Here is a 23,516-nt window from a genome sequence, read left to right on the forward strand (position 1 = left end):
CTTGCTGTACTCGCAGTCTGTGCGTTTATTTTAGCACTGCTGCTGCTAAAATCTAACTAAAATCCAAGCCAAGTTGATTAATCAAAAGTAGACTCTAAATTCACGCCTTCACAGCGCAGCACATGTGAGACATCCTAACAGCAATACAGCAGCACGGTACGACTAGCGCGGAGGGTCGCATGGCATAACGCATGACTTGAAGCAGACGAAATCGAAGGCGGCGCCATAGTTTCCTAAAATTAACTAGAGGAGACTCTCGCGCTGCGATCGATCAGCTACACTGGGAATGATGGGTAGTACACAGATTTGCCTAATCTTCGTACTTACGGCTTCGAACGCACGTGTGGCTTTGTTTATTGCTGTGTTTTGGTTTTCTTTCGGACAAAAGAATGGATCGTTGTGAACTTTGTGACCAGATTAGAATTGGTGAGCCTAAAAAAGTTAAAGTGGTGAAGTGGAACTGCTGACTTTTGATGAACTACGTTTTGCTACAAAGCGGACGCAGGCGACGCGGAGCCAAACGGAGCCGAAAGAACGAAGTTTAGACAAATCTGTGCACTACCCATCATTCCCATGCTGGCTGAAGCGCCATGCGTTGCAGCTCTTATAGACAATAGCGCCAGAGTTCCCTTTAGTAAGTATTGTAAGAAACCCTATGGGCGGCGCCGCAAGCAGCGCCACCGGGAGCCTTTTTAGACGCATGAGGGAAAGAAGGCAAAACATTACTCTCTGACACAACCGAAAGCTGTCTCAAGTGCGTAAAATACACTTTTAAGTTATACATGTTTGTTTTTAAGCACAAGGAGTCTACCTGCAAGGATTTTTTGTCCTACCAGTAGATTGAACCGCATCGCCGTTCGGTGACGCTAGCGGTCATTCTTTCGCGATTTTCAACGTCAAATTAAAAATATAATTTTTTTCTTATGGGACAAAAGCATGGTCGTAGCCGCCGATGTGACGAAAGATCTTCTCATTTTCACCACAATCAGAAATTTTTTTCCGAGCGGTAGACAGTCCCTTTCGTGACTAACGCGTACGTGCTCGAAGCATCCTACTATATCTGCACCTCAAACTACCGTATTTAGGCCAAGAAAAACCATATTATATAGTGCGTCTAAGCGTTCTGTAGACGGGCATTTTTTTCACGTTCCCACGCGCAGAAGCACGCAGCGCACTCAAAGTTGATGGAAATGTTGTTATGAAGTAGGCTAAAGCGCATCTTAAAACGACATCTTGCACCTTCAGCAGTGCAGGCACAATGTGCGATCAGCAAAAAATGACCCTTGATAATTGTTTCCATCGCTCATTTTATGGGAGCTTGTACAGCAACGCGCATAACGGTGTCAACCCGTTAACTGGCAGCTTTAGTTGGGCTTCTGCAACAGCCCCGCGGACGCAGGCTGCTGTTGAAAATGGCTAGCAGATAACTTCCGCAGAGCTGCTGCAGACGCCCAGCTAAAGCTGCATAATTAGTACCTACCCGTATGAAAATGGTGATGCCCGGGAAATGTACTTTCTGTTTCCCATTGACGCCCTACTTGACCTTTATGGTTCCTTTTCCTTTTAGTGACCTGCAGGACGCTACTTTATGTGTACAAAACCCTCCCTCTTCTTTTTAAAGTATTCCTTCTTGTCTCCTGTAGGATGTGTCCTTTATGTTTACGGCAGGATGTTACCTGGCAGCGAACTATTTGTTACCTGCAGGTGCACCTGAGTTCATGAGTTCATGAGATGATAAACGGAGATCTCCGTTACATAGACGACATATTTATCATCTGGGAACATGGCGTAAGTACACTAAATGCACTCATTGACCACTGTAACAAGTTTCACTCTAGTATTAAATTTACCATGCACCATTCTTCTAGTGAAATAAACTTCCTAGACATGACGGTATCTATTGAAGCAGGAAAATTGAAGACGACGCTTTACAGAAAACCAACATACAGCCAGCAATATCTAGATTACACTATTCATCACCCGCGACACTGCAAACAAGGGATATTTGTAGGACAGGCGAGGCGTATAAGAAGGATCTGTAGCGATGACAGCGACTACGTTCACCACTTATGCAACCTAATGGAAACATTAGTTGCAAGAAATTACCCGCAAGATGCTCTAAACAAGGTCTACAACGAAGCATGTGAACTAGATAGGAAATCCTCACTAGCTCAAAGGGCCCCCGTAGCGCAGCCCAACCAGCCGCCAGCATTTATAACCAAATACACAAATGCCCTACCAAACATAAATAATATCCTCCGTAAGTATGACCCAAAACAGGCAAGCGACGAGTGCCTTAACAAAGCGTTTCCTGGGGTACCAAAGGTCGTGTATCGCCGCAGTAGGAATTTTAACGACATGTTAGTGCATGCAAAAGTAAACCCTCATTCTACAGCCCACATAACACCTTGTTCTCGTCCAAGATGTAAGACTTGTAAACACCTTCAAGATGACGTTATAGTTAAAAGCACCGGAAGTGATTACGTCCATAATATAAACTCTAGTGTTTACCTGCACTAGTTCAAACGTTATCTACATGATCCAATGTTCCTATTGTCAAAAACGGTACATTGGCGAAACGGGACAGCCTGTTAATGTTAGATTAAACGGGCATCGCGCGGACACGCCGAAGAAGTTACCCAAACCAGTGGCACAGCATTTTAATGTAGCAGGTCACAATTTCGAAGATCTCAAACTTTACATACTTCAGTCAAACTTCCGGTCCCCGAGGGACGAAAATATACAGAGTCATACTTTATTGACAAGTTCAATACACTCCAGCCAGCAGGTATTAACGTTTCTAAGGGGGCTCTTGAATCGATTCGTTATGGTACATACACAACGGAAACCAACGAGAGTTAAGCCCTTCTAGGAATTTCGAACCTCCTGTTGTTAAAATGCTACAGGCTTCCACTGACAATCATTCAGTGAAAGGTACACCCTCCCTCGCCCCCTCCCGCTTTTTGTTCCTTTTTTTTTCTTTCTTTTCTTCTTTTTTTAATTCCTTATGACTCACACAGTTCGTCACGGCGGCGTCTCAGCCCCTCCCCCACCCCCACTCTGGAGAGGGCACGAAGCATATACACACGATAGCCAAGGAAATCAGTTCCACCCTTGAAGAAGACAAGTCCACTTGTCGAAACGTCGGCTCGAGCACCAACCCGCTGTTTACGAATTTTTCCACTTCCTGCCGTTTTTTTTTTTTCACTTTAGTCCAGTAGCACCAAGCTGTCCTTGAGTTTGATTGTAGTACTTGTGTCGGTGGTTGAGCTTGCCCGCTTTCAAAAAAATTGCAGTGGCTTAGCTTGGTTATGCCAGGATATACGTAGCGTTATTAAAGGTTCAGCTGATTATTCTTAGCTTTCCAGATTGTCTAGGATTATTAGCGTTCTTCTGTTCATTCTTCGTACGCTGAACCACTGATGGCCAGGCAACTACTTCGGGATCCGATGAGATAAGCTTCTCGGCTCTTCTGCGCCATTGAGCAGCATTTGTGCTCTCCTTCTCCATGGCGTTACCCACCTGCAAACGTCAGTCAGAGGCGCTATCAAGCGGCTGCAGCGCAGTGTCAGACGACGACTGCACAGCGAAGGCGAAGAGCTGCGCGCGCGCCGGCGCCAGTGTGTCTGCCGTGGCTACGACCTCACTCCTCTCGAATCCGCAGCGGCTGTGGCGGAGTCCGCGCGCGCCGGCTCCAGTGTGTCTGCCGCGGCTACGACGCCACTGCTCCCGAACGCGCAGACCAGCAGCTGCGAGCCACGCGCGGCGGTGGCGGAGAGCGCGTGAGATGCCGGCTCCGGTGAGTCAGCTGTGTGACATCACTGATCCTCGCGCATGCGCAGCACGGCTCATGAGGATCCATGCGAAATCGGCTCCGGCTAGGCAAGTGTAGCTAAAGCTACAAAAGCGCGCTTTCTTTCGGTTAATTGCCTCCTCCAATGAAAGGTCCTCTTCTATTGCTTTGGCAAGTGTCCTGACTTCTACAAGACCATGATCGCCTATGGTTTTGTCGAGAACAAGGCCGTCTGGGGAGGCACCAAGGCAAGGCACATCGGGATTTACACACAAACCTACAGAGAAAACTTCTACTTTTTTTCAGTTCTTTATACTTTTTTATGGCACTCGCTTCATTTTGCAGGCCTGCCTTCATGTATTTAGTGGGAGGAGCTGATCTTGAGCCTCTGATAAAGGCTATAATACTAAAACTTTAGCGCAAAACGAGCACGGCGGACAAAGAAACGACGAAGACAGTTTCTTTGTCGTTTCTTTGTCCGCCGTGCTCGTTTTGCGCTAAAGTTTTAGTATTATGGAATACCAACTAGCCCGCTCTCACACCTTGCTTCTGATAAAGGCAACAAATTTTAGGGGCGAAGCTCCTTAGGGTGTGGGTCGTTCCCTCCTCTGTCGTAGTAGTAGTAGTAGTAGTAGTAGTAGTAGTAGTAGTAGTAGTAGTAGTAGTAGTAGTAGTAGTAGTATGTATGTATGTAGCCAGCTCTAGTTTAATGAATTGCTCACTAGATGAGCAATTCACTATATATCATATATTACAAGACATCGTAGTGTTCCATGAATTAATCACACTAAAAGACATACTTTGCGGGCGATATACTATAGTGAGCTTTGAACTTTTCATCCTAATGTACATGATAAAGAAATTATTTCTAGGAAAAACGCAAAGCACGCCTTGAGCAAGATGTTTGGTTTTGGGACGCTTTATGTGCAGTAAACGCCGTGCATTGTTCGCGAAGCCGGAGCACTTGCATGAAAGCGTTCCGTTGGCTTTCGTTGGGCATGCTACCGACCTCGCCAGGCTAGTGAAAGAAACCCACGTGACCGGTATGGCAAATTGAGGCGCCATCTGTTGACTGGGATCAGAGTTAAAATCTGCGTTCCGTCTCTTTCCTCCCAACTCCCTTCAACCCCCTCTCTGGCGGGATCAACTCCCTTTCCTGCGGGAGGCGCGCTTTCCGCCGCCTTGCTGGCGCCGCCGACTTTGAAATCCGTTAGAAAGTTTCGTTGGTTTCGTGTCTGGCGTTGGTAAGGCGTGAGTTAGCCGTCGTCGCTCGTCCGTTTCATGGTGCTCGCTCGCTGTGTGCTTGTGCGACGCGATGTTTTACGACTCGCGCTGTTCGTGCATAGTGCTTTGTTGCTTGAATACTTCCAGAAAAAGTCCCGGAATATATGTGCCGGCCCCCAAAAGAACGACAGGTGAGCGTGCCCTTTGACAGACAGACAACGAACTTTGAGTCGCGGTTTTCATTGTGTCAATTTGAATTCACGTCCATACCGAGTAGCTGTTCTCTGCAGTGGGGCTACAGTTACTGTTTTCAAAAATGACTGATTTGAAAAGGGCAGGATGCTGCGTTTAAATCGTTATACGAACAAGCAGCGGACATGAAGCCCATGCAAAGTAACTCTAGTTACAGGTTTACAACTCTCAGAGAACCGCGTGCTTGAGTGTGTGCTTTGCATTTGTCTCCGGTTATTACTCCCCATCGCCTATAACCACGTTTAATTTGTGAGACATTAGGTAGATGTATGAAAACTTGTGCTGCTCTGAGACGAACAAACGAGTTCACTTTTGCACGAATCGACGGCGCTCTTTATCTGATTGAAACTTGCCCTTTTCTTTAGGGTGTATTTCGGAACGCTACACAGCTGATCGGTGCGCCCAGAGAAAAGCTGAAGAATTGCAGAATCGGCGCACTTCAAGAAGAGATGTCATGAATCATCCGATATCAGCCGTTCATTTTCTCCGCGTTTATCATCACTAGTTGTATGAAAATCAACGTTTTTGGAAATGTAGTCAATAAAGTGCGGCCAATATTAGTTGTGTTATATGTGGAGTTCATTTTGACATCTTTAAAATGGTCGTTACATTATTATTCTACTTTTAGGTATTTCAACTGCTTTCATTGTTTTTGCATTTCAGGAATGTTCAATTTTGTTATGATAATTTTGTGCAATATCGTGCGCATATATCAGAAGCTGTTCTGCACTTTTGTCAGTATAAATATTGTGTTTTCGATTATGTGCCCTAGTGTTATGTTCTGTTTTTTTTCCCACTGTTCTTTAAATTCTTAACATTGCCGAGAACTTTTGTGTTGTTTAGTGATCATGAACACGTGTATGTTAATATCCTGAGCATGTATCGCACCACATTTGATAGAATGTTGATTTTCGGAAACGAGGAGAATAAAAAGAGACCAAAGATATTTTGTGTTGTGAGTGCAATTCATTCTTTTGCGTTCTGGCACATGCTGCACGACTGCAGTGTTTGCAGAATGCCTGATTGCAAATTGCGCACATTCAAACGCGCAACGAACGCGCGGCGCAGCACCCGCAGCGGATGCAAAAAAAAAAAAAAAAGCGCCCGGCGCGCTGCACTGCGCAGCACGCGGAGGAGGGGCGAGGGGGTCACAAAAGAAAGGGAGAGGGTGCCCGCGCACGCAAACAAAACAAAAAGAGAAAAACCCGGCGCGCGCCAGGGCGCTAGGAGAGGAGGCGCGGCTGGTGTTAGTGTTGCCATGACGACGCATACCGTGTGCGCCGCCATTCTGCCGTTCGAGTCTCTGAATCCCAGCCGCCAGGATATTAACTGAAGGGACGTTTGGCGCTGCCAGCGCTGACGTCATGAATTAAGGCATCCTATGGGAGGTATACGGAGTAACCTCCCCCTGACCTCGCGTCGTGGAACGCGAAGAGGACTGCTACGCGCGTCGTGTCTTCCCTCTAGCCTTGCGGTTAATTCTCGCAGGGCGAGCGGGGAACGCGGTCGCTCTTGGCGCGCTTTCTCTTTCGCTCGGGAGCGGACGCGTTCCCTGCATTTCACTGATCTCAAAGCGGTGATAATGAAGGGACCACGTAAACCAACAGTACAATCAAAGTTTGATGTTTAATATTGTCACGACGCAGAAACAGCAGAAGTCGGATATGGCACAGCTCACTTTAATTATGCGAGGCACAAGAAAGAAGGGATCGGGCGTGAACCTCGTCTTCCTCTCTTGCTCCGCGAGCTCTTCTTCGTTGTCGCTGTGCAGATTGGATGCGGCATTTGCCTCCCTCCAGGGAGAGCATCGTCCCGATGCGCTACTACAAAAGACGGTGTAGTAGACGTATAATGCAAGTTAATTTGCACAATAGGGCTTCATTCGTACAACATGCACGATTTCCGATTTGTGCTGGCGAGTTAGCGAGTTACTGTCCGGGATAACCTCATAGTTCACGTCATCTAGGCGTCGTACAACACTGTAGGGACCAAAATACCTCTTCAGTAATTTTTCAGAAAGTCCCCGTCGGCGATTAGGGCTCCAGACCCACACTTTCTCGCCTGGTTGGTAGCTGACGTATCGATGTCGCAAGTTATAACGCTGGGCGTCGTAACTCTGCTGCCGGGATATTCGGACGCCTGCAAGCTGCCTCGCTTCTTCAGCTCTTTGAGTAAAAGTTTCAGCGTCCGTGTCTGTATTATTGCAGTCATGCAGTAACATAGCATCAAGCATCGTTGTCACTTCACGGATATGAAAAATATTAAATGGCGTCCTTCGCGTAGTCTCCTGTTGAGCTGTATTATAGGCGAACGTGACTTACGGTAGAATGTCGTCCCAATTGTTATGATCCACGTCTATGTACATACTCACCATGTCGGCAATAGTCTTGTTGAGACGTTCTGTTAAGCCATCGGTTTGTGGGTGGTAGGCGGTAGTTCTTCGATGAGCTGTTCCGCTGAGCTCAAGCACTGTCTTCAGGAGCGTGGCCGTGAAAGCGGTACCTCTGTCCGTTATTATGACTGTCGGAGCACCATGCCTCAGAACGCTGTTTTCAATGAAGAACCGTGCGGTTTCTACTGCGGTGCCGCTTGATAGAGCCTTCGTTTCTGCGGAGCGCGTAAGATAATCGATGGCGACTATTACCCATCTGTTTCCCGCATGCGAAGTCGGAAATGGTCTATAGAAGGTCCATTCCGATTTGGGCAAACGGAACGGTGGGCACTTGAACTGCTTGTAACAATCCAGCTGGTTTTAAAGGTGGCGATTTCCGTCGTTGACAATCGAGGCACGTGCGCACGTAATGCTTTACAATGGCTGGAAGCCTTGGCCAGTAGTATTTTTGTTGGATTCTGGCCAATGTGCGCGTGTATCCGAGATGGCCGGTCATCGGCTCATCGTGTCAAGCTCTCAGCACCTCTTTACGAATGGACGTCGGGACGACAAGTAGGTGTGTGCATCCGCTGGAAGAAAAGTTCTTATATAGGACACCACTGCGCAAGCAGAATGACGGCAGGCTCCATGCAAATGTCCTAGGAATGTTTGTAGTCCGGCCATTCAAGAAATTAATAAGGGGAAGCAACTCGGTGTCTTCTTTCTGCTTACACGAAATTGTGGCCGTGTCGACAACTCCTACAAACGCCATGTCATCATCTTCTGGGACATCGTCTTGCTTTATGGGTGACCTGGATAAGCAATGGGCGTCGGAGTGTTGCCGTCCCGACTTATACACGACCGTCATACCAAATTCTTGAAGGCGTAAGCTCCAGCGTGCTAGCAGACCAGATAGGTCCTTCAAGTTGGTCAGCCAGCAAAGAAAGTGGTGGTCGCTGACTACGTGGAAGGAACGGCCGTAGAGATATGGGCGAAACTTCATGACTGCCCATACGACAGCAAGACATTCCTTTTCCGTTGTGGAGTAATTAGACTCGGCACGGGAAAGCGTCCTACTTGCGTATGCGATCACGCGCTCGGCTGAGTCTTGCCACTGGACGAGTACAGCGCCTAAACCTACGTTGCTGGCATCTGTGTGGATCATGGTAGGAGCGTCCTCGTCAAAGTGAGCAAGCACAGGTGGTGTCTGCAGGCGCTGTCGCAGATCGTCAAATGCCGCTTGCTCATCGTCGCCCCATACGAAGGGAACGTCTTCTCTTGTTAGGCGTGTTAAAGGCGATGCTATGTGCGAGAAATTGGCAATACATCTGCGGTAGTATGCGCAGAGGCCAAGAAAACGTCTGACTGCCTTCTTATTTTCTGGCGTCGGAAATTTTCTGACGGCCGCGACCTTGTCGGGGTCTCGACGAACACCTTCATGGCTCACATGTCCTAAGAACTGAAGTTCATTGAAACCGAAATGACATTTCTCAGATTTTCAGTGTCAGGCCGGCAGACCGTATTGCTCGAAATACCGTTAGCAGCCGTCTTAGGTGCTCGTCGAATGTTTCTGAGAAAACAATGACGTCGTATAGATATACCAGACAAGTCTGCCGCTTAAGGCCTGATAGGATGGTGTCCATCAGTCTGTGAAATGTTGCTGTAGCTGAGCACAACCCGAAGGGCAAGACTTTAAACTCGTAAAGCCCATCAGGCGTTACAAAAACAGTCTTTTCCCTGTCTCGCTCATCGACCTCAATTTGCCAATACCCACTTTTGAGGTCCATCGACGAGAGGAAGCGTGCATGCCTCAGCCTGTCGAGCGAATCGTCGATGCGCGGCAATGGGTATACGTCTTTTTTTGTCACGCGGTTCAGCTTGCGGTAGTCGACACAGAAGCGTAAGCTGCCGTCTTTATTTTTAACCAGCACTACAGGTGATGCCCAAGGGTTTTTTGACGGCTGCATGACGTCATCGTCGAGCATTTTCTGCACTTGTTCTTGCATTGCTTCGCGCTCTTTCGGTGCCACGCGGTATGGATTTTGTCGAATTGGTCTTGCTGTCTCTTCCGTTATAATCCGGTGCTTCGTCAGTGGAGTTTGATTTACCCTCGAGGTCGATGAGAAACAATCTTCGAACTGGTGCAGAAGAAGAAGCTGCCTCTGCGCTGGTGATAAATCCATGCTCACGTCAACAGGTGGGGGTGCTGAAGCGGCTGGCGTCTCTTCCTGTTGCACTGCAAAACACTCGCGGACGTCTACAATCTCGTCGAAGTAAGCAACTGCGGTGCCCTCTGTAATGTGTCGACGCTCGTTTCTGAAGTTCGTCAACAGGACCTCTGCTTGCCCGTACACGATACTGACGAGACTTCTGGCAATGGACAACACCTCGAGTGAGTAGAAGCGTCGATACTTGTTCAGCGATACCTTCTCCAGTATGCTGCGTGTTGCACGTGACAGAAACAAGGCGGCACGATAACGGTGGTATGGTCACGTCATCGGTGACACGCAGGGACTTGCGCTGTAGCGGTGCGCTATGATCCGCTGAAAAGGTCAGGACACCGTCCGGTATATTGATGATGGCGCCGTATTCCCGCAAGAAATCCATCCCTAGGATTGCCTGTTTACAACACTCGGAAAGAATGACGAAAGTTGCGACGAATGATGAATCCCCTATCTTGATTCTTGCGGTGCACTTTCCAGTAGGTGTGAGCAGCTGCCCTCCAGCTCCTCTAATCTGCGGTCCCGTCCATTCCATTTTCACCTTCCTGAGCTTATTTGACAGATTCTCACTCATTATTGAAAAGTCCGCACCAGTGCCGACCAGTGCCGTCACGTCGTGACCATCAATCTTAAGTTTAATGTCGGCGGTAACAATCTGGTCTGTCGTCGAGTCATTGCCAATTTCCGGTTCTTCGTTCAGCAGTAATGGGGGATTTTCAGCTTTTCGACGATTCGCAACCTTCCCCCTGAGGTCGCTGCTTTTTGTTTTCCCGGCGTGGGCTGGGAGACCTCCCTCTTACCATGTCAGTGGGGGTACGTCTATTAGAGGGGGAATAACGTCCTGGAGAGGGCGAGCGCGACCGGAACCCAGGAGAATCATCCCGCGAGGTCGTCATACTCGTGTCGATGTTAGGCCTTCCATTGAAATGGCGCCGAGGAGTAGTGGACGGAAAGCCTTGGTACCCTGCGACGCCATAAGGGCAATACTGAACGATGTGGCCTGCTTCCCCACAGAAAGCACAAGGGCCTGTAGTCTGGGGTGCGCCAAATGTCGGTTTTGCGAAGTGGTGGTTGCATCGGCGTCGAAGTTCACCTGTAGTACCAAGGCGCTGTCGGCGGCTGTGGCTGGTGGTACTGCTGCGGTGGTGGCTCGTTCGATGGCTGTCGACGGACAATGTCTGCATACGATGGTTTAACAGTGTCGCTGTTCGGTTCGGGAAGCGAAAGTGCTTGCCTTATCTCCTGACGCACAACTTCGGTGACTGACGCAACTGCGTAGTCATTCGGCGAGGCAACGAGCTTCTTCACCTCTTCTTGTACAATTTTCGTATTAGTTGGCGCAAGGAACGCTCGTCAGGTGTTGTCATTACGGTCACGGCTGTTGCGCTGACTGACCCACTGTTGTTTAGGCGGTCATACTGGCGGTAGCGTAGGTGTAGTGCGCGTTCGATGGTTATCGCCTCTTTAGAAAATTCGTCGACGCTCGAAGGCGGGTTGCGTACGAGACCAGCAAAAAGCTGCTCCTTAACGCCGCGCATGAGGTGGCTGATCTTTTTGGCTTCGGACATATCCGGATTTGCCCGATGAAATAGACGGGCCATTTCCTCAACAAACATCGCAACAGATTCATTTGGCTTCTGAATCCGTGATTGCAGGAGTCGCTGTGCATGCTCTCGTCTTTCGGTGCTTGCGAAAGTGTCCAGGAACTTCCGCCGGAACTCGTCCCACGATGACCACACGCGATTCGTGAACCATGTTCGGGCTCCGTCTTGAAGATGGAAGTACACGTAGCCCAACTCCTGTCCGGCGTTCACACCCGTTAACGTTGGCTACGCGCTCGAACTCCTCGAACCAGTCATCTGCGTCCTCATATGTGTTGCTGAGGAAGTCCACCGGAATTTGAGGGTTCAAAACAGTCACCTGTGTCGCGCGTGGGCTGCCCATGTCTGGGACACTGCTTATGGGCGCGGTCATCCTTTCTGGCAAAGGACAGAGCTCTGGGCTCAGGCCCAACAGGCGGCGGCTGGTGCGGTGAACGGGTGTATCGACGCGCGGAAGTCTTTCTGGGCTAGATGCGGGGCTGCTGGCAGGTGTCCCGAACATGTACCCAGCGCCTCCACCAGTGCCACGACGCAGAAACAGCAGAAGTCGGATATGGCACAGCTCACTTTAATTATGCGAGGCACAAGAAAGAAGGGATCGGGCGTGAACCTCGTCTTCCTCTCTTGCTGCGCGAGCTCTTCTTTGTTGTCGCTGTGCATATTGGATGCGGCAATATATACACGGTGTTTCACACTCTTTATATGATGTACTGGGCGAATTTCACGGAAGAGTTTCACGGTTTACCGATGACTCCCTCCGGAGCTTCGCCGCACTCATCATCATTCACCCCGTGGATATGCTGTGAATTTTTCAGTCGCATGTGCTGATCAGGAAAAGCGTCAAATGCATACTGGGAATTCCGATCAGCACTGGCACAGAAAGGCTTCTCGAACTAGGTGTGCACAACACCCTCACGGAGGTAATTGAAGCACAAAAAACGGCTCAAACCGTCCGCCTCTCGTCTACGAAGGCAGGCAGACGCATATTGAAGTCTGCCGGTCTGGCCCCCTTGGCCATCGACGAGAATGCCACCATGCTCTCTCACACCGTTCGAGAGACCTTTCAGGTTCTCCCTTTCCCTAGGAATGTACACCCCCAATATAACGTGGCCAGGCGCAAGGCCCGAGCCCGCTCTCTCATCAATTTTACGCATCAAAGCTTTCAACTAGTTTCTTACGTCGATGCTGCCCAGTACGGGCGCACAGATTCATTTGTAGCTGCTGTAGCAGACCCTGATGGGAGAATTATTAATGCAGCTTCGGTAAGACACATCACAGTGTCTGCGGCCGAACAAGTTGCCATCGCGCTCGCCATGACCGACCCCTCGCGGCCTTACATCTATACCGACTCGAGATCAGCCATACTAGCCTTTCGATCTGGTTTACTTTCGAAAGAGGCGGCGGCCATAATCAGACACAGGCCACCTGATGCTTCGCATACTATCGCATGGTTCCCGGCGCACATGGGAAACAATGTACATCCCAGCAAACCCAACCCGAATGAACTAGTTCATGACCAAGCGCGAGGGGTCACATTCCGCGATGGTCCCGATGCGCTAGACAGTACGGGTTGTGAGCTCGACTCCGACCCATTGCTTTCTTTTCACGAAATCGTTAAGCACTATCAGCTTGGGCGCAGGAAATTCCCCCTCCCACACCCCACGCTCACTAAACCCCAGTCTTCTACGCTCAGAATGTTACAGACTGGATCATTCCCGTCGAGAGGTCGATTTAGCCACATTGCTCCAGACATCGACCCACACTGCCCTGAGTGCAATGCAGAGTATTGCTCGCTAGCACACATGCTCTGGCAATGTTCTGCGTTACGAAATGCGCCTTTTAATAAACAAGAGGACTGGGAGGAAGCCCTCAAAAGCGGCGATCCCCAGGAACAACTAAGGGCTGTCCAAAGGGCCCGCGAACGGGCGGAGGTCCATGGTCTTCCGGTCCCAACGTGGGCGCGGCCCGCAACTACGAGTTTGTAGTTCCTTTGGACCTTAATAAAGTTTGTTGACTGACTGACTGAGGGGCTTTTCTTCTTACAATGTCTCCAAAGGGAGATGCAGTTATTCTTTTCTTTCTTTATTCATGCCAGAGAGGGACACTACTCTGGCCCCTTGTCATTTCTTCTAGGGCGTGAGCTTCTTAGGAGACAGAGCACAAGCGCTCATGCACTCTTGTGCTTGATATTCTTCCACACACAATGGCTGCCTTATTTGTTGCTGCAGTGTGGGCACACTTTCAGCTGGCTGGTCAAGATTATTCGGTTCATATCCGGCCTCCTAAATCACCGCAACTAGCATTGGAGAGAGCCCGGATTCTTGGAAACATGTACATAATTTCTTCAGGGCAGACACTTCATCGGAACGTTCAGCTTTTCAGCTGACAATTCTTGTTGTCGCGGCACTTTACCTGGCTGGTGTCTTGTAAATTGTAGATCTGAAAAGCTGGTCACCCAAAGTTTACGCTTTGTGCTCCGACACCCCCATGTCTTGGTTTCGATGTACACGATACGCTATCTGGTACAAATAAGTGGCCCATGCCTTCAACATCTAGCAAGTACCACAGTAAAGCAGCGACATGCTTGCACACGCCACCTGCGCCAGCCGCACATGTGTACCTGCCGCTTTCGACTTTGCCGCCTGATGAGAGTACGCAGCTAGTCCAAGGTTCGACGAAAACTCGTCAGGCGAGGGGGATTCATTGGAAGAAATAAAACAGGCACTCGCCTTGTTCAAGGAAAAACAATCATATATTGACGTTTCGGGGCCGCTACAATGAAGAGCATGCAAGAGGGCGTAACTATTTATGGAATGGGTGGCGCAGAGTACGCAGCTAGTGTCGTATATCTTGGCTAGTGGAAAGGATGCTTGGACACTTGCTTTAACAAATGTACGGTCCTTGCCATAGTGCAAAAGCACAGATCCGACCTTGTCGGCTTTGAACATGCGATATACAGCAGAACAGTGCTTCTCGGCGCCATGGGCTCTTTCATGCTGCTTGATGCTTTCTTCGCAAAATTTTGTAGGAAAACCTTTGAGTTTCTTTGTCCATGGGCCTCTCGGAACCTGAAGTTCTTGTTGGGCAGTGAGCACCGGCCTGCATTGAACAGCACAAACATAGCAAATCAATGTTAAAAATTAAAAAAAAATCCGGCAGATCTCGCGTACCGTGGGAGTCGATGTTATGCGAAGCATGCGGCGGGTAGGTGACTGTGGCGTAACTTTTTTTTTTACTGAGCGACACGTTACAAAATGACGCTCAAGATATGTATAAATTTTAAACGCACACATATATATGTTGAAGAGCCGCATATGTGTTATATAGCCAGTTGTTTACGGTTGGGTAACGCTGCCAATGGCAACGTGGGTATTGCCAACACCAGAAGTGGTAAGCTGATATGTAGTGCTTATACGTGTCCCGAAAACGCACGCACGTTTCACCAACGTTACTAGAACAAACTCAGTTTAAAAGCTCCGCCGGAGAGGCGGTCCGCGTGGCGGTCGTGAGAACTAGCGGCGCTGCAGTCACGTCTAGCTCCCGCGGCTGGCGCTTGTTGTGATCTGCGCCGCCGATGTACGAGCGCACGTGGGTTACAGCGTCGTCCGCGCTTTGTTAGCTCGTCATTATTGCGACTGTTCTTGACCAGGCTTAGCGTATTGTACGAAGACACGTGCATGATGTACGAAGCGTAACGAGGGCGAACAGATTCACAGTGCGGTATGCCGACTTGCTTTGCGCCGGGCTGCAAGAGCGGCTACCGCAACGACGACTCCGCTTCATGACACTTCTTCGGACCTCCAAAAGGTCCTACGCCATTCAAGCTTCGCAACGCAAAGATAGAAAGCTTACTGCAAAATGCAAGGTCTGTGACGTTCATTTTGTGAGTGACGACATTGTAAAGCACTATCGTCGTGTCGTTGCGGGACAAGAAGTTTTGATCCCACGTGGAAAGTGGGAACTCGCGCCCGGTGCTGTGCCGCGCTTGTTCCCAGCACTTCCACACCGGATTTCAAAGCCAAAATGTTCGGGGTTTAGGCGCAAATCCCCCCCCCCCCCCCCCAAAAAAAAAAAAGAACGCACGGCATCCCGCGAAAGCCCAGTGCCCAGTTTGGAGGAGCCGCCAGAAATGGAACAGCAAAACGAAAGGCAGGCGATTACCTATGTACGCTACCGAGACTGATAGTTGCATCACACTGACATTCTATCAGTTGTCAGCTGTCGCTATGCCTTCAAAGCAGTAGATTTTCGAGAGATTTTACGACGAGGTATCGAACAAGATGTGCGGAATATTTTACACTCACCGGCTCGGGAACGGGCTGCTCAGCGCAAAAATTTGACATGGTACACAAAAAAAAGACGAGGACCAGCGCTGGTCCTCGTCTTTTCTATGAGTGCCGTGTCAAATTTTTTTGCGCTGAGCAGTTTAATAATGGAGTACCAACTAGCCCAATCCCACACTTTGCTTCGGGAACGGAGACTTACTTGTGCAAAAGATAGTTGTAGTTGACGAGCAGTTTAACTGCGTAGTGAACGGCTACAGCACGAAACGCAAACCGCTGTCGTACAGTGTAAGAAGTGCTGCGGGCATGGAACATCTGCTCGGTGAAGTTGAAAAACTGAAGTTGAATACTGACGACTCTTCTAGCGACAGAGTATGCGCGAATAACTGCTCGGTGCTCACAGCACGGCCGATCTGTTCGAATTGTTTAAGGCACCGTAGAATGATGCGACGCAGAAAGATGAGACACCGAAAATAAAACTATCCGCTGAAAAAATTGCTCAGAGACGACATCTATTCGACGTAATCGCACACTGAGATTTCATTTACCGAGTTCTCGTAAAATTTTCCGATTTTGGGTCAGTATCCCTTTAACCGTCGCGAAAACGTGTCTTACAAACATTGCAAAGCATTGGTGATTGCAGAAGGGTTTCTTGAAGGGCCAGTTGGTACATGATGCTGAGGGGAACAGCGCAAAAACGGGACGGAGAAACGTGTCGTGTGTTCAATCTTTCTTCGTCCCGTTTTTTGCGCTGTTCCCCTCAGCATTGGTGATGTTTTCGAGAAAGTTTTTTTCAATAAATTGTAGAAACATGGGTACGGTTCTTTAGAACGTTTCTGTATCTCGAGTAAGTACGCTTCTTTGTACACTATAAAGGCTTTCACAAACGTGTTGGGTTGTTCTTGGTCTAGATAAGACGGCAGCGGCTAAAATTGTGGTGGTAGTTATAAAAATTACACTGAAAACCCTCATTCGCTTAGAAACTGCTAGGCTTGGAAGTTAAGCGCAATGTAGACAGCTCAAATATAGTCGCAGGGTCGTGACGTCGACGAAGGCAGCAGTCGGCAGGTCCGAGATGAAACTATTTATTTGGCCGAACTTGTGGCCGGGAAACTGAAAGTCAAACTACAGCAATACACTGATAGCGGAGAACACAGCGTCGACAGTCGATCAACTGACAAGCGGTCAAGCGCGTCGGCTTTTATACAGGCGCTATCGAACTTTCCAGCGATATCGCTGGTCAAGTTGCCGCGCAGTTGCTCGCGGCAACTGCGCGGCGGACCGCAGCGTGGCAGCAGACGACGCGCCGATAGTGGCGCAAGACGGAACTGCAGCGCCGCTAGTTCTCGCGACCGCCGTTCGGACCACCCTCCTCCGCTGGCGGAGATACGGAGCTTTGAAACTGAGTTTGTTCTAGTAACGTTGCGTTTCACGAACCCGTGTGCACGTGTACAACAAGTTCTTCACAGGTCTTCACCGTGATCAGTGAGCACCAGCAGCTGGTCATGACTTGTTATAGGATCCGGTCGTGATCGTGGTGACGAGGGGTCCATGTGTAGTGAAGTATGTGGTATAGTAGAGCTTTTGGAATTCGTGGATGCCTCGGTTATTTCGTCGACAAATTTCTGTCGACCGAGCCGGCGACATGTCGGAACCTGAAGACACCCTTCGCGTTGGTGAGGTATAGGCCGTCGAGGCTGGTAGGCCAAATAGTGCTACGTAGACCAACATCAGTGGATGGTGTTTGTCGTATTTGTAGACTACCTGGGCGTATGTGGCCTACGTAGCCTAGTCTAGGAAGCGGCTGTCCATCAATCTGGCATCATCCTCGGTCAGCATGAGGTCATCGCCCAGCCTCATAAGAAATGAAGAGGACACTGCGTCGTTCTGGTGGACGAAGTGCACTTTACGTTGCGGTGATGTCGATATCATATGTAACTTTCGTTAATGTATTCCTCTAGGGTCGAGCAATGCGTCAATATAGCTTGCTGAATCATAGGAATACTAACGTAATGTTTATTAGAGTGCTATAAAAGCGGAGCCAACACTGGAACTACAGACGTTAATCTGATATGACGCCTGTATCGTAGGAGTACACATCGTAGGAGCATCATGTAGTGTTTATTGCTTTCTTGTAAAATTAGATAGCCAGCACCCCAACCACAATTGACGTTGCACCGATATTACGCCTGCGTAGGCCGGTTTTCCAAAGCAGTTGATAGACCTGGTGTGGCTCAGTGGTAGGATACCTGACTGCCACACAGAATGCTTGGGTCGATTCCTGCTGGGATCCTAATTTTCATTCTCTCCATTCGGCAAGTCAACGCTGCCGATGTTGGTTTTTCTTAACGCTCTCGCATTTAAGTTACCAATGTCTGCTCTCGCCGTTCCCGGGTAGATATAAACTGTCAATCACCTGTGGCGCATACCCGTACACCGCGGCCCGTGGTAAACGGGTATGTGCCACAGGTGCTCAGTGGAAAGGGTTTGACGATGTACGCGACAGGATTTAACGTTATTCATGTCATGACCAGGTGATCATATTCGTCAAATCCTCTTACCCTCCCATGCAAATTTTGGTCTACACCAATTTAAGGAGGCGATCATGAGAGCACCCAGACGTAGGCGGCTAGATAGAGAGATAGATAGATAGATACGTAGATAGAAACGCTCAAAGTGCCAGAGGTTCGCTAAAAAATGCTTCGCATTTAAAACATGGTAGATGTAAAACTATTACTTGAACACCTAGAACAATCTGTCATAGGCACACTTAGTCCTGCTAAAAGGCAGTAGAGTTGTCTATTTTAATGTACACAGAACAGTTTCAAATGCACCACTGATTCTTTTTGCTTGCATTCCTCTTATTCAAGAATGCAGTGACAGAACTGTTGCAATAAACTACTCCTGGAATGTTTTGTTTTGTAACTTGTGTGTTGTGCTCTAAAATAAAACATTGCTCAGCCCTCGCTCAACTATATCACTGTGTTTTTGTTAGAGTTGATGACATTTCCAATCATCAGAAAAGCATTGCTTTGATGTACACACGAGGTTATGATTCATTTTCTACGCTTTCATATATCACATGTGTCTTGCCTTTAGGTAATATGAATAATTTTTGCACCATTTTTGTAGCAATATAAGTCAGCCCACTTGAATAGCAAAAACAAAGTTGTACACGACGCAGCCGTTGCATGAAAAATAATACATCAGAGAAGAGGATGGGCATACAAATACGTACACAGCGGAAAACAACGAGATGACACAAACGCTGACTAACCAGCTCAAGTTTCTGACATTCATAAAAATAGAAAAGCACAATTACAAAAGTCTTGGAAGCCTATGCTAATCATAGCGTACAGTTTATTTTCCTTGGCACATGAATTTGTACGCCTCACAAATAAACTTGTCATATTATATCATGGATTATTACTTGTTCGTGGCCACGAGTGGAAAACAGCGCTTAAAATATGGGACAAGGAAGGACACAAGACCACAGATACATGGTGTTGCGTCTTTTCTTATCCTGGCTTTTAAGCACTGTTTTTTTCCACTCGTAATAACACACAAGCCCCCACAATGAGTTTTAAACACACTGTCAGTTCATAATAGTGCAGACTGCATCATATTATTTTTCTCAGTATTAATAACCTTTTAGAAATAGCAAATCCGATCACTGTGACTAGGAAAATGTCCAGTTACAGCACACTCGAGGCGCCACATGCCCATGCTGTTCGCAGGATGAGCGGCTTTAAATAGATGCTCAGGTCATTCTGCTCCCGAAATTGTTCTTTAATACAGAACCTAGCTATGAAAAGTTTCGGATAGGATCAGAGAGTGAGCTGACTGCATTTCAGTGTGTGCTAGCTTTGGGCATGTTGAAACATGTCTGAACGTATCTATGCAAAATTATGGCGATCAGTGCGGTTCCCGTAGTCGCTGCTCTTCGATAACTGCTGTCGTACAGTTTTTTCTAAAACGCCACGCTGAGCAGATATAACTGCAGCCGGCATATACATTAGCAGCTCAAAATCTTGCGTGTTCGTCAATTGCTGTAAGTTCAACATTAACTCATAATATCTGCTCTTAAATAACACTGTTTGACCTGCGAACCATACGAAAGCGCCGAGGTGCGTCACCCGATTATAAACGCAACATATTGCCATGCTACCCCGGGCGGTGCAGCCGGCTGTTTACAGCCTGGACGAAGCTCCAGTTTTCTAGCTTTTTAACACGAAAGTGTTTTATGCCGGGGTCCACCAAGTACATCCGTCACGGATCTGACGTCGATAAAATGGACACCAACGGGTGAGAAAGAAAAAAACCAAGAAAAATTACCCCGCTGGGAATCGAACCCACGACGTTGCGACCGCGACGGCAAGCGCCCGACGCGCTATTTTTTTAATGAACACTCAGCACTTCTTCACTGATGTCATTGCTGCAGCACACGCGATGCAGTTGATCAGTTATTCTGAAGATGCGACCCTGAAAATGTTCGAGAGAAAAGCAGAGCAGTCACGTTGAGCGTAGGCCTGTTTTGTGCATGTACGTCCGTTTTGGACGCGCAAATATAAGTGATACGTACGTTTTACGATGCGGATAAACAGGCTACGTCGACAGAATGCATTCACAAAACTCGTATTCTTTTTTCGCTTCGTAGCTTCGATCACACAGCTGTCACTGCGTCGGGCGCTTGCTAACCCGAGCTCGCCTCCACCGGTGTACCCATATTTACCATGCTGCACTACGCGCTCGCAGTGGCTTCTGGGATAGCTTGAAAAAGGTCTATTGTATCCCTGCTGTTCGCGACTGCGTGGTGGAAATGCGGGCCTTGTAGTGGCCGTATGGACGCGGTGCAGGCTCGCCTACAAATCCCCACGCGTCCGGTCACCATGCATTTTCCATAGGCATATTTCGATAGAAAGAACGTGAAATGTTTTTGCTGAGAACCCGCGGTTTGTGCACAGGAGCACCCCGCCCATATAATGGATATTGCTGCTCTTAACCATCGTGAACGGAAACGCAAAAAAAAGCCCCTCTACCCGCACGGCAGGTGTTGGCAGGGCTGGCGCTAGCCACGTGAAAGCGTGGCACCGTCTGCTAATTAAGCCTCCTCACGGAGAATTATCAGACTGTTCTCTCTATTCGCTGTGCGGTGCTACCGTCTACGGACAATGTTCACATGTCTAAAAATAAGTTCAGTTGTGAGTCAGCGCTGTTGTCGTCCCTTGTTCGTCCCTGTTACAGCAGCAAACCTCCTTTTTGTTACTCTGAAACCCCTTCACCTTTCCAGCAATTCCATTACTCCTTGGAGAGGGCACGAAGCATATACACACGATAGCCAAGGAAATCAGTTCCAGCCTTGAAGAAGACAAGTCCACTTGTCGAAACGTTGGCTCGAGCACCCACCCCCTGTTTACGGATTTTTTCATCGCAGCTTCCATCTTCCACTTCCTGCCGTTTTTTGGATTACTCCTAAAAAGTAAAATAAGTAGAAGAGATTCCCGAGTTAAAAGAGGAACTACTACTGGGCATGGTTGTAGTTCATAATTGCAGGGGTTTTGCAGCGCGCGAACATAGGAATAAAGGACAGAGTAGACAGAAAGAGCGCTGACTTCCAACTGACTTTATTTTGCAAAGTGGCAAAATATATGCGAGGGAAAGGCAGATAAAAAGCAAACATACAGCCTAATCAAAGCCACTGTAATCGAAGCACGTGGAACGGATCCACCATTGCCCTAACGCCCGGCCAAGTATTCACGTTCTAACTGTGATAATGAAACTGATGGGGAGATTACGCAGTTTTCACCTAGTGAGTGAATTATTTCTGCTTCGATGATCTCGCGGGTTAACTGATCCCTGTGCCTTGCCTTTATCGCGCATCGATCGAAGAGGGGATTGCAACCGCAATCCCGGCAATGGATGCCAAGGTGCCCTTGTATCACATTATGTACATTATTTCGGTGCTCTCGCAGGCGGTCGTTCACGCACTTGCCGGTTTGGCCGACGTAAGCCTTGCCACATGTCAGTGGGATCGAGTAGACGACTCGCACTGCGCATGGGACATAGCGTGACCTGTGCGCTACAGTGCACGGGGCAGAGTATGCGCGAGGTGTGTTGACCTGCTTGCATAGTCTCTGCAATTTTTCCGGTGCAGAAAATTCTTATGCAGAAAATTCCGGTGCAGATTATTCCTATGTTCGCGCGCTGCAAAACCCTGCAATTATGAACACTAACCAACTAGCCCAGGCCTCCACACTTATAAACGGTTGTAGTGTCAGAGATTTTCTTTATTAACGGAAAAAAGAACCACATCCTTTCTGTGCTGCGGCGTGGGAGTAGAGCTGGTGGCGTCGTTGCTCGAAAGGACGTTTTTGAAGCGTCACGCTTATTTACAACAGCTCCGCAAATAATTACGGCCGCAATCTTTAAACAGGTGCAATGACGAATTATTCACGCTGTGTGCGAGAAAATGCCGCTTTTCGTTTAAAAAGTAGATGCGAGATCTGCTTTCAAGCAAAAGAACTATCCCGAAAGCAGCACTTGCGTGCTTCGATCGCTGTCTTGTGTCAGTACTTGTCTTAAATCAAGCACTTAATTTTGTCGTGTGTCACTGTGAGTGGACGCCTTTCTGGAAGACGTCCCTTTACCCATTGAAGGAGACAAAGACGTCGAAAAATATCTGTGAGGTCCATTCAAACAGATCAAAACTCAACGTAGTATCATGCCATGATAATTTGTCATCATGCACCAGGACGAAATAAATTAAGCCCTGTTTCAGCACAACATATTGTTTTATTGACTTGCTAATAGTGGACACTCAGAAATGCAGTGGAGTGGATTATATAAGTGACATTATCATGACAACCGCAGAATCCCGACCAAGTTCCCCTACCCGTGCAAGCGCCCCCTCCCTTCTTCAGGATACTTGAAATATGCGTCCCCTTCTCCCCTCGCACCATTTTCACTGTTTCATTCATTGTTTTTATTAGCCCGACAAGGGCGACTGAAAACAGCGAATGCATGCGCATTAAATAAAGCATTGCATTAGAATCACGGGTGTGCATTCGTTATTTTTAGCGGCTCGTCTGCAGCCATATTGAGTTTTAATCCATGACCGAGCAAGACCCCCCCACCTACTAATGTCGGATTACGCTTTCTTCTTTCTTTTCTTTATTCAATACTGCGGACATTATACAGGTCCAAGCAGGGTGAGGGCAAGAACAAGAAACAAAGCAAACATAATCATAATTAATAGCGTTTGAAACATTGACAATGTGACAGAGGGCAACAAAGAAATATTCGAGTCAGTTACAGTTCGAGGGAAAAAAAGAAAATTTGAATAAATCTGTTCGCGTAAAATATGGTGTCATTGAATTAGGATGATGGTGGCGAGTACGTCTTGATGTTGAAGATGAAAGATAGGGTGAAGGGGTAATTGCTAGTTTCCGATTGCAAAGAATCGGAAACTAGCAAGTAGTGGAGAGGGGGGGTTCTTGCTCGGGATTTTATGGTACACTAATAAAAACCAGGACGTAAACTAAGTAAAACTTGTTGTTGTGCTAGTTGGTACATACTTACTGAAATACAATAGATACGCGTACCATCGCGGAAGAATTTTCTGTTCTGTCTTAAAATTCTTCCTAGATGGTACGCGTCTTTTTTGTATGTCAGTAAGACGTAAACTAAGTTCACCTGTTCTCCTTCAACTAGTTGCACCAGCTCACGATGAACTGCCACGCGCACCGCACACAGCGAGCCAGCAGCGCGACT

The 23,516-nt window shown here is 48.1% G+C and overlaps 1 pseudogene; it reads right to left on the reverse strand.

The window, feature by feature from the left end:
• Positions 1-3,204: 3,204 nt before the first annotated feature.
• Positions 3,205-23,516, reverse strand: part of LOC119379620 (uncharacterized) — an 84,941-nt pseudogene continuing 64,629 nt past the window's right edge.

This window comes from Rhipicephalus sanguineus, chromosome 1 (assembly GCF_013339695.2).
Source record: "Rhipicephalus sanguineus isolate Rsan-2018 chromosome 1, BIME_Rsan_1.4, whole genome shotgun sequence".
NCBI lineage: Eukaryota > Metazoa > Arthropoda > Arachnida > Ixodida > Ixodidae > Rhipicephalus > Rhipicephalus sanguineus.